The sequence below is a fragment of the Gracilinanus agilis genome, chromosome 2 (assembly GCF_016433145.1).
Source record: "Gracilinanus agilis isolate LMUSP501 chromosome 2, AgileGrace, whole genome shotgun sequence".
NCBI lineage: Eukaryota > Metazoa > Chordata > Mammalia > Didelphimorphia > Didelphidae > Gracilinanus > Gracilinanus agilis.
This window is the reverse complement of record NC_058131.1, coordinates 116,227,174-116,234,691: the sequence shown is the minus strand read 5'-3', so window position 1 is coordinate 116,234,691 and position 7,518 is coordinate 116,227,174. Positions and strand designations below refer to the sequence as shown.

At 34.5% G+C, this 7,518-nt stretch overlaps 1 long non-coding RNA gene across 1 annotated transcript in view; it reads left to right on the top strand.

Annotated features, from left to right (window-relative positions):
- The first annotated feature begins 1,496 nt into the window (after positions 1-1,496).
- Positions 1,497-7,518, top strand: part of LOC123236879 — a 15,549-nt gene continuing 9,527 nt past the window's right edge. The window contains exons 1-2 of the long non-coding RNA XR_006505440.1: positions 1,497-1,593; positions 7,174-7,202. This is a non-coding gene — a long non-coding RNA (uncharacterized LOC123236879). The remainder of the gene's footprint in view (positions 1,594-7,173; positions 7,203-7,518) is intronic.

The following is a 7,518-nucleotide window of genomic DNA, read 5'->3' as shown; positions in this document are numbered from 1 at the left end:
CTACACTAACACTTGGATCAATATCTTCCTGACTTTGTTTCTCTGCAATTCATCCTTCTTCTAGATTCATCTTCCCAACGCCCAGATCTAATCATCAAAAATATGAGTACACCACCTAAAAACTTCATTGCAAGTTCAAACATCTTAACCAAGAGATTCTTAACTTTTATCATGGACCCCTTTGGTAATCTGATGAAATCTATGGACCTCTTCTCAAAATAATGTTTTTAAATGCATAAAATAAACATAATAATAAAGGAAACCAGTTATATTGATGTTTAGTTGTCAAAATATTTAGAAATCAAATTCATAGACCCCACTGCTTTAGCTTAACATTCAAGGCATTTTTGAGGCAAAATCTGACTCCAAATTTCTTTCAAGCTTTCTTTGTACTGTGCCTCTTCTACCTGACTACCATTTTACCATTACACCAGTAAATCAACAAGTAGGAAAATCTCCTGCCTTTGTTCATGTATTCCCACTGCCTATGATCTCTCCCATCTCATTTCAGCTTACTTAAATGTTCCTGCCCATCCTTCCAGATCCAAATGCCACCCCTGCTGTGTAGCCTTCCCTGACTACCCTTAGCCAGAATGCCTTTCTCTTTAAAACTCTCAGAAGTTTCTTTGTACTTTTTTACATACTTATTGCTTTCTTTCTTATATTAGAGTTATTCATGTACATTACTTATATCCTTTACTAGATTTAGACTGGATGCTCTTATGAGGGCAAGGATTATGTTTTCGTTCTCTTTTATATTTTCCATCAATTCCTACCACAGTGTTTTTATATATACTAGACACACTAAGTGTTTATTAAAGGTAGGAATGATATAATCTCTTACCATAAGAGAGAAAGATTAGGAAAGTAAAGGTAAACTTATAACCTGAAAAAAACATTATGCCAATTATCAAAAATTAAATGCAAATATTTCTATATATACTGTTTCAGACACAATTATAATTCTCTTCAAGTAATCATGCATAACCATTGATCTAAAAGAGAGATTTCAGAGTAATAAAGTTTTAAAAAATGCTTCAAATACAACCTCCTCAACTATGGACTGTGAACATTTAAGTGAAAGAATAAGGAGAAAACATATAATTGTATTGTCCCATCTTAACTGTGGAAAATACTGATATTCACATTGTTTCCTTGATCCTTTGCTATCTGAATGAAGACTATTCCCAAGAACCAATTCTATGCAAAATATTCCCTTTACGTAAATTAAATCTAGTTAGTATTCAGAATGCCCAGTTAAATAAAAGTCTTAATGAAGTAAAGGACAAGGATTTCATACTAGTTTTGACTAAAAAAAAACCATTAACTGTAAGTAATTATAATGGAAAGATCTTTCATGAAAAAAGAAGACATTACATTAAAAGTACCACAATTGTTTAAAAAGCATTATCATCTTACTCAATACTTGAAGAGAGGTTAAAAATGTATGCTCACCTTAATGTCTCCATCTCTGTTTTTCTCCTACCACAAGACCTAAATACAACAGACCAGCACCTAATAACGAGAGTAAACTTGAGAAGGACATCTGTACCTCTCCTTTGATGGAAAAGACTTCAGCCTGGAATTCAGAAGGTAAGGATAATCTGTGTAGGAGTTAAATACACCACACGAAGAAACTTTCCTTTTAAAGAAGGAAAAGTAAATTCTGAATCGTTATATAATTATATGCAATTGTTATAAAATTGATATACAATGAGACCATTAATGATTCATGCAATGTGAAATGCTTAAATATAGTAGCTATCAGAGATATAGATATAGATATATACATACAAATATATGTATTATATGTGTGGAGAGAGAGAGAGAGAGAGAGAGAGAGAGAGAGAGAGAGAGAGAGAATGAATAAGCGCTCTTATTGTATTCCAGGCATTGGCAAGCATTATGGGGCATATAGAGAAGCATAAAGTCACTGTTCGTATTCTCAAGGAATTTATAATCTAGTTAGAGAAAATAGCCCCAAAAAGTACATACTAAAATAAATCAATCTACAATTAAATGCTAATTGTATAGCACATATAATTATGTGGTAAGAGGGAGACTGAGTAGTGGAATAGGATAGGTTTCATCAAGAAGATGGAGAATGAGCTAGGTTTGAAGAGAAAGGAGAGAACATTTCAGACAAGGAAAACTACGGCATAGAGGCAGAAAGGGTTGTGATACTATAAAACCAACTTTACTAGAAAAAAAAGATTGCATAGTAATTTAATCAATAAGTATTTGAATGTCTCCCATATAAAGGGAACTATACTAGACGTTGTGCATAATATGAAGGTGATATCCTCGAGGGGGTTTATAATAGATAAGAGAAGCAAATAAATACTTATATAACTAGAAATCAAGATAATATGTAAGTACCGTGAAGCTGATAAAAGCTCCAAGAGCTAAGAGGAACTATGTCTTACTTTCTAGCAAAACATAGCTTTATATATACATGTATCTTTTTATCAAATGAAGCCTTCTCAAAAAAGGAGGGGAGGAACAAAGAGAATTAACTGGGTGTTTTAATATATCAAACAAATAATTTTTTTAATGTTAAGCTGAGGAGGAATCAGAAAGCATCATAGAGGAGGATGCAACAAAGCTAAATTTGGCCACGAAGTATGGACAGGATTTCAACAATCAGTATTTGGGGTGAGGGGGATATTCTGAATGATAGGAATCGCATGAGGAAAGCCCAAAATGCTGAAAATAACAAACTATCTTGGGGGAGTACTATAAGGAATTCCAATTTAGCTTGAATGTGGGAATAGTAAAAAATAAAGCTGAAAAGGCAGGTTGGGGTTAGAATACAGAGAACCTTGAATAAAAAAACTAAGGAGATTGAACTTGGATTTGCTAGGGAATAGGAAGCCACTGAAGGTTTGACATCAAAGGGATCAGATAGGAAGAAGAGCTCTGATCATACCAAACTGTAAAAGGATCATGTTTATATATTTTGCTAAATTACTATATGCTAGAGCTAATACTTCATCATAGATTTAGAACTAGAAGAAACCTTAGAGGTCATTTAGCCCAGCATTACAGGCTAGATTACACCAGAAAGAGAATAGGAATTAGGAAATTAGTCCTGGAGCCATAGCAATAGACCAGGTGAAAAGTAAGGAGGTCCTGGGATACTATAGTAGAAGTGGAAATGGAAAGGTAAGGATAGATGTGATTGATATTGCAGAATCAAATGCAATCAGATGGGTGAGGTAGGGAAAAATGGAAGGAAGGAAAAGAAATCAAAGAATTCAAATTTTCAAATTTGAATAATGACATAAAAAAGGAAAGAAGGGAAGAGAGCAGTCTTTAAGTGAAAGGTCATAATTCAGTTTTGGACACATTGAATTTATAATACAAGTAGGACATTGAGATAGAGAAATTTAGTGGGCAGAAATTAATGTGAGTCAAGAGAGAAGTTGGGAATAACAATAAAAATGAGAATAATTTTGTAATCCTTCCAAATGGATACCTTTATCATACTCTGGTATTTCAAAAAAGACCTTATTTCAGCACTGTTGTAAATCCTTAATTCAGGTCACAGTCTTTCCACTGTTTGATGATTTGCTATGGTCAAAAAAAATTTTTTTTAATTAGTCATGGGACCTTAATGGATATCATAATAATAGTTAACATTTATATAGCACTTACTATATGCCAGGCCCTGTGCTAATTTTGCAATTTGCAATTGTTGTCTCATTTGATACAACAATAACTCTGGGATGTAACAATGCATTAATCCACATTTTATGGATAAGGAAACTGAAACAGAGATTAAGTGATTTGCCAAGGGTTACACAGACAGTAAAATAAGTGCCTGAGGCCAGGTTTGGACTCAGGTCTTCCTGACATTCTACCCACTGTGCTACCTCTAGCCATGCATATAATCTATTTTATATTATAGTTATTTGCATGTGTGGCTTACCTCCTCTCTTAGTTTATAAGCTCCTTAAGGGATGAGATGGTGTCATCTTAGTCATTGTATCTCCCCTAGCACATAGGTCAGTAATTTGTACAGCATATAATCTTTAATAAATAAATCTTCAATAAACATTATTGAAATGAATATAGAAAAAAACAAGGCGACCTTCCACTTTGGGGCACTATATACATAGGTAAACAGGATAGACGAGGCACAGAGGTTTTTTTTTTTTTGCTACATGCAATTGCAAGCTACATGCAATATAAATCAGTGATTCCCAAAATGGGCGCCACCACCCGCTGGTGGGTGCTGCAGCAATCCAGGGAGGCCATGATGGCCACACTTTTTTTGTATTACATTCTATTCTGAGTTCAATAAATAGTTTCATAATTTCCAGGGGACGCTAAGTAATATTTTTTTCTGGAAAGGGGGTGGTAGGCCAAAAAAGATTGGGAACCACTGATATAAGTGAAGGGTAGTCTCAGAGACTTTCTGGAGGGGTTCTGGGATACTGTGATAGAAATGAGAAAGGAAAGACAAGGATGGATGTGATAAATATTGCAGAAGTAAAATCATAGGATTTGGCAGCTAATTAGATGAGGAATAGAGAATAGTGGAAGGAAAGAGAAGAAGAGAGCAAAGAATTCAGCTTTTTAAGTTTGGATAAATGTTAAAGCACTGACATAAAAAAAGAAATAGGGAAGAGAAATAGACTTTGAAAGTTCATATTCTTTGAATATGAACAAATTGAATTTGTGACAAAAGTAGGACATTCAAATGTGAATCTAGAGATAAGGAGAGAAGTTGTAGGCCTGGAAAGGCTTCTTGAAAAAGGCGGGACTTTAGCTAAAGAAAACCAGGAGGCAGAGATGAAGAGAGAGAGAGAGAGAGTTCCAGGCATGGAGGACAGCTAGTGAAAATGCCTGGAGTCAGGAGATGGAACATTGTGTTTGAGAAACAAGGAGATCAAGGTCTCTAGATAACAGATACTGAAAAGGTGGGAAGGAGCCAAGTTAAATGGGAGTAGGAGAAATCAGATCTGCATTCTAGAAAGATCATTTTGACAGTGAAGTGCAAAGGCTTGGAGAGGGGAGAGACTTGAAGCAAGAAGCCCAACCAGTAGACTAGAGTGATAATCCAAGCATGAGGTGATGAGGGCCAGTACAAAATGGTTGCAGTGTCAGAGGAGAGAAGGTACATATATAAGAGATGTTATAAAGATAAAAATGATAACTAGACAACTGATTAAATAAAAGTATGTGAAAGAGTGAAGAGTTGAGGATAACACATAGGTTGGGAGTCTGAGTCACTGGGATGATGGTGATATCCTTAACAATAACAGAGAAGTTAAGAAGGGAGAGTTGGGGATGGGGCGGAAGATGATGAGTTCAGTTTAGTTTAAGATGTCTAAAGGGCACCTAGTTTAAGTTGTCTAATGGACAGTTGGGGATACAGCATTAGAGGTTAGGAAAAAACTGTCTTCCATATAGCAATAATCATTGAAACCATGGGAGTGAATTAGATCACATGAAATAATATAGGAGAAGAGGAATCAGGATAGACCCATGTGGGATATGGTTAATAGGCATGATACAGATGAAGATCCATCAAAGGAAAGAGAGAAGAATCAAGCAGACAAGTAGAAGAGAACCATGAGTGAGCAGATTCACAGAAACCTAAAGTAAAGAGAATGTCAAGGAGAAGAGGATGATTGACAGTGTCTAATACTGAAGAAAGTTGAAAAAGGATGAAGACTGAGAAAAGGCCATTCAATTTGGCAATTGAGAGATCATTAGTTACTTTGGAAAAAGCAGTTTCAGTTAAATGATATGATCAGAAGCCAAACTATAGAGAGTTAAGAAGAGTATTAAAAGAAAATGAAGCATCTATTGTTGATGGCTTTCTCAAGGAATTTATCCACAAAAGGGGGGGAAGGATGTAGGATAATTACTAAGGATGGATGATGGTTGAAGCGACAGCTGTTTTAAGGATAGAGAAGACACGGGCATGTTGCTGATTGACTAATTGATTGAAACTAAAGGCATGGAAAACCTCAGATCTTCATATTGTCACACACACATACACACAAGTAACCAAGAGAAAAATATCAATATTCATCAAAATTCATTCATACATCTACCTTCCCGTACATAGGAAATTTTATGGAAATAATATATATCATCATTGAAGGAATTAGAAGGGAAAATCGAGGCTTCATGAAAAGACATTCCACAGAAAAATACATCTTTATTCATTACACAATTTAGTGAAATAGGTAGAGGATACAAAATCCCATCATGCTTATTGTACGATAACTATAAAACAGCATTTGATTTAATAGAGCAAAATACTGCCCTAAATTAGTCTCTCTTTACAGTGTCTCACATGCAGACTTAAAAATCATATCAAGATTTCCAGACTTGATATTTCTGTTTCCAAGATAATGGTTTAGAATATTTAAAAAATATTTTAATAAACTCTAACAATTAATAGGGAAGCAAGAGTTAACATAAGCAAAATAGGTCAAGTTGACAGGCTTCATAGTCATGGATGTGATTTCCCAATAGCTCTTAATAAAGATATTTATTTTTAAACCCTTTTAAATTGATGCTGGGCAAAAAGCCACTACGTTGAGAAATGTGCCAATATTAAGTATGATTTTAAGATTTGCCAATTATTAATTGACACAATATAGTGCAGCTAGGGGGTGGCAGTGGATAGAGTTCTAGACTTGGAATCAGAAAGACTTAGGTTCAAATCTTGCTGTAGACACTCACTAACTGCGTGACTTTGGAAAGTTGGTTAGCCTTTCTTAACCTCAGTTTCTTCATCTGTAAAATTCAAATTATAACAGCACCCACCCCAAGGGTTTGGTTAAAGATCCATTTTTCTTTTTATATTCTATATCATTATCTTGGAAACAGAAACTTCAAGATAAGCATAATCTGCTGATGTTCTGACCAGTGAGAGGTGTCAGCCACAACACACACAACAATCTAAGGGGTAGAAATTTGTCAAATGTTATCATATGTTGATAAAATTTCATCTGTTATATCATGCCTTCCATATAACTTTCTCTAACACTGTTTGGCATTTCAATTTATTCAGACTGCAATTATTTTAAAGAATTAATATGTTTTACAATAAAGAAATTGAGATTTATGCTAATAACCTAAAAGATTTTTATGCATTCCATTACAATGTTGCAGAATTACATTAAATTCCAATATCTTTTCTTTTTAAAGGAGAACTAGGAGAAGACTTCCCAGAACAGGTAACACATTTTTTATTTAATATTTACATTAAAGGGTCGTGTCAAAAACCAAGTGAATGGGTTTTGTGTTCAGCCCTGGTCACTATTTTGTAAGCATTATTATGTCCAGGAAGCTGTAGAAAGGGGGCACTTGTACACAGAAAATATAAAAAGTCCCATCCTGGATCAGACCAGCCACTCCGATAATCTCCTGTTTTGTCTCTAATGATGATATAAGAGGTTGGTTTGATTTCTTTCCATGATATCGACTTCAACATATAGCAATATCTGAGGAATATGTGTATATATATATATATATATATATATATAGCTGCTC